We start from the raw sequence: 4,173 nt of genomic DNA on the forward strand, positions 1-4,173 counted from the left end.
CCCGGAACCGGGGTTGACCTGTTGTCCCTGCCGGACTTAGAAAATTTTTCTCTCCCCGCCCGGAACCGGGGTTGACCTGTTGTCCCTGCCGGACTTGGAAAATTTTTCTCTCCCGCTCGGAACCGGGGTTGACCTGTTGTCCCTGCCGGACTTGGAGCCCCAGGAGGGGATCGGCCACCAGGTCAACCTCCGCTGAAAGCGTCCACGGTTTACCTGGTGCCCGGGGAACGAATCGGACACCAGGTCAACCTCTGCTAAAGCGCCCGAGGTTGACCTGCTGCCCGGGGAGCGAATCTGACACCAGGTCAACCTCTGCTAAAGCGCCCGAGGTTGACCTGGTGCCCGGGGAGCGAATCGGACACCAGGTCAACCTCTGCTACGGCGGCCGGGGTTGACCTGCTGTCCCTGCCGGACTTAGAAAATTTTTCTCTCCCCGCCCGGAACCGGGGTTGACCTGTTGTCCCTGCCGGACTTGGAGCCCGAGGAGGGGATCGGCCACCAGGTCAACCTCCGCTGAAAGCGGCCACGGTTTACCTGGTGCCCGGGGAGCGAATCGGACACCAGGTCAACCTCTGCTAAAGCGGCCGGGGTTGACCTGCTGTCCCTGCCGGACTTGGAGCCCGAGGAGGGGATCGGCCACCAGGTCAACCTCCGCTGAAAGCGGCCACGGTTTACCTGGTGCCCGGGGAGCGAATCGGACACCAGGTCAACCTCTGCTAAAGCGGCCGGGGTTCACCTGCTGTCCCTGCCGGACTTGGAGCCCGAGGAGGGGATCGGCCACCAGGTCAACCTCCGCTGAAAGCGGCCACGGTTTACCTGGTGCCCGGGGAGTGAATCGGACACCAGGTCAACCTCTGCTAAAGCGCCCGAGGTTGACCTGCTGCCCGGGGAGCGAATCTGACACCAGGTCAACCTCTGCTAAGGCGCCCGAGGTTGACCTGGTGCCCGGGGAGCGAATCGGACACCAGGTCAACCTCCGCTAAAGCGCCCGAGGTTGACCTGGTGCCCGGGGAGCGAATCGGACACCAGGTCAACCTCTGCTACGGCGGCCGGGGTTGACCTGCTGTCCCTGCCGGACTTAGAAAATTTTTCTCTCCCCGCCCGGAACGGGGGTTGACCTGTTGTCCCTGCCGGACTTGGAGCCCGAGGAGGGGATCGGCCACCAGGTCAACCTCCGCTCAAAGCGGCCACGGTTTACCTGGTGCCCGGGGAGCGAATCGGACACCAGGTCAACCTCTGCTAAAGCGGCCGGGGTTGACCTGCTGTCCCTGCCGGACTTGGAGCCCGAGGAGGGGATCGGCCACCAGGTCAACCTCCGCTGAAAGCGGCCACGGTTTACCTGGTGCCCGGGGAGCGAATCGGACACCAGGTCAACCTCTGCTAAAGCGGCCGGGGTTCACCTGCTGTCCCTGCCGGACTTGGAGCCCGAGGAGGGGATCGGCCACCAGGTCAACCTCCGCTGAAAGCGGCCACGGTTTACCTGGTGCCCGGGGAGCGAATCGGACACCAGGTCAACCTCTGCTAAAGCGCCCGAGGTTGACCTGGTGCCCGGGGAGCGAATCTGACACCAGGTCAACCTCCGCTAAAGCGCCCGAGGTTGACCTGGTGCCCGGGGAGCGAATCGGACACCAGGTCAACCTCCGCTAAAGCGCCCGAGGTTGACCTGGTGCCCGGGGAGCGAATCGGACACCAGGTCAACCTCTGCTACGGCGGCCGGGGTTGACCTGCTGTCCCTGCCGGACTTGGAAAATTTCTCTCCCCGCCTCGGACCGGGGTTGACCTGCTGTCCCTACCGGACTTAGAACATTTTTCTCTCCCCGCCCCGGCCCGGGGGTTAACCTCGGGGCACACAGCTTCCCGGGTCTGACGTGCACGTCCTGTCACCTCCCGGGCCCGGCGTCCTCGTCCTCCCTTCCCCTTGGGCCGGCTCGGAGGAAGTTTTCCCTCGGCCCGGCCTCCGGGTTAATTGTTTGGGCCCGGCTGACTGAGGCCAGGCTGCTGACGCTAAAGCCCGGGGAGGCGGGGGCCTACGGCCATACCGGACCGAATGCCCCCGATCTCGTCCGATCTCGGAAGGTAAACCGTCCCGGGCCTGGCTAGTACCTGGATGGGTGACCGCCTGGGAATCCCAGGTGCCGTAGGCAGCTTTTGGCCCCAGCGGGGGTAGAGCGGGGCGTGTGTCTGCCGTGCGGGAGCAGGGAAGCCGTGAGGCCAAGGCGGCGCGACGGTCCTGGGGGGCGCTGAGGCCTTTCCCTCTGCCTGCCTGCGTGTCGGGGGCGGGGGGGCGGGCGAGGAAGCTTAGGCCCTCACCCGGTGCGGTGCGATGGCTTGGGTCGGGTCGGGGAGAGGGAAGAAAGCGTGTGTGGAGCGTTGGTGGGGCAGGTGTGTGTGTGGGAGTGCTGGGTTGGGCAGGCCGTTGAGGCGGTGGCGGTGGTGGTGTTTTTGGTGGGAGTGAGTTGGGGTCAGGTGGGTGTGGGGTCCCCCCCGGGGGGTGGATGGTCTGAGGGTTAAGGCTTGGAACGTGCGTCTTGGGGGACCGTGGGTGGAGGTTGTTGAGAGCGGGGAAGGCCCTGGGTCTCGGTTGTGGACTATTAAGCCCGGTGGAGGGGGACCGTGGGTGGAGGTTGTTGAGAGCGGGGAAGGCCCTGGGTCCCGGTTGTGGACTATTAAGCCCGGTGGAGGGGGACCGTGGGTGGAGGTTGTTGAGAGCGGGGAAGGCCCTGGGTCCCGGTTGTGGACTATTAAGCCCGGTGGAGGGGGACCGTGGGTGGAGGTTGTTGAGAGCGGGGAAGGCCCTGGGTCTCGGTTGTGGACTATTAAGCCCGGTGGAGGGGGACCGTGGGTGGAGGTTGTTGAGAGCGGGGAAGGCCCTGGGTCCCGGTTGTGGACTATTAAGCCCGGTGGAGGGGGACCGTGGGTGGAGGTTGTTGAGAGCGGGGAAGGCCCTGGGTCCCGGTTGTGGACTATTAAGCCCGGTGGAGGGGGACCGTGGGTGGAGGTTGTTGAGAGCGGGGAAGGCCCTGGTTCCCGGTTGTGGACTATTAAGCCCGGTGGAGGGGGACCGTGGGTGGAGGTTGTTGAGAGCGGGGAAGGCCCTGGGTCTCGGTTGTGGACTATTAAGCCCGGTGGAGGGGGACCGTGGGTGGAGGTTGTTGAGAGCGGGGAAGGCCCTGGGTCCCGGTTGTGGACTATTAAGCCCGGTGGAGGGGGACCGTGGGTGGAGGTTGTTGAGAGCGGGGAAGGCCCTGGGTCCTGGTTGTGGACTATTAAGCCCGGTGGAGGTGTTGCGTACGGTGGATGTAAGGGGGAGGGCGTATGAAGTGACCGAGGAGTGGGCAAGGAAACGGGGGGAAAAATTTGGAGGCGAAGGCGGCCGAAAAAGGGTGCGGTTGACCTGGTGCCCGGGGAGCGAATGGGCCACCAGGTCAACCCCCGCTGAAAGCAGCGGAGGTTGACCTGGTGCCCGGGGAGCGAATCGGCCACCAGGTCAACCCCCGCTGAAAGCAGCGGAGGTTGACCTGGTGCCCGGGGAGGGAATCGGCCACCAGGTCAACCCCCGCTGAAAGCACGGGAGGTTGACCTGGTGCCCGGGGAAGGAATCGGCCACCAGGTCAACCCCCGCTGAAAGCACCGGAGGTTGACCTGGTGCCTGGGGAGCGAATCGGCCACCAGGTCAACCCCCGCTGAAAGCAGCGGAGGTTGACCTGGTGCCCTGGGAGCGAATCGGCCACCAGGTCAACCCCCGCTGAAAGCAGCGGAGGTTGACCTGGTGCCCGGGGAGCGAATCGGCCACCAGGTCAACCCCCGCTGAAAGCAGCGGAGGTTGACCTGGTGCCCGGGGAGGGAATCGGCCACCAGGTCAACCCCCGCTGAAAGCAGCGGAGGTTGACCTGGTGCCCGGGGAGGGAATCGGCCACCAGGTCAACCCCCGCTGAAAGCAGCGGAGGTTGACCTGGTGCCCGGGGAGCGAATCGGCCACCAGGTCAACCCCCGCTGAAAGCAGCGGAGGTTGACCTGGTGCCCGGGGAGGGAATCGGCCACCAGGTCAACCCCCGCTGAAAGCAGCGGAGGTTGACCTGGTGCCGAGGTTGACCTGGTGCCCGGGGAGCGAATCGGCCACCAGGTCAACCCCCGCTGAAAGCAGCGGAGGTTGACCTGGTGCCCGGGGAGCGA

General features: G+C 65.5%; 1 non-coding gene across 1 annotated transcript; it reads left to right on the top strand.

Annotated features, from left to right (window-relative positions):
* Positions 1-2,025: 2,025 nt before the first annotated feature.
* On the top strand, positions 2,026-2,144 carry LOC142006411 (5S ribosomal RNA). Its single transcript, XR_012643500.1, has one exon. It is a non-coding gene; the product is annotated as a 5S ribosomal RNA (ribosomal RNA).
* The last annotated feature ends 2,029 nt before the right edge of the window (positions 2,145-4,173 follow it).

Source organism: Carettochelys insculpta, unplaced genomic scaffold (genome assembly GCF_033958435.1).
Source record: "Carettochelys insculpta isolate YL-2023 unplaced genomic scaffold, ASM3395843v1 scaffold_0058, whole genome shotgun sequence".
NCBI classification, from domain to species: Eukaryota; Metazoa; Chordata; order Testudines; family Carettochelyidae; genus Carettochelys; species Carettochelys insculpta.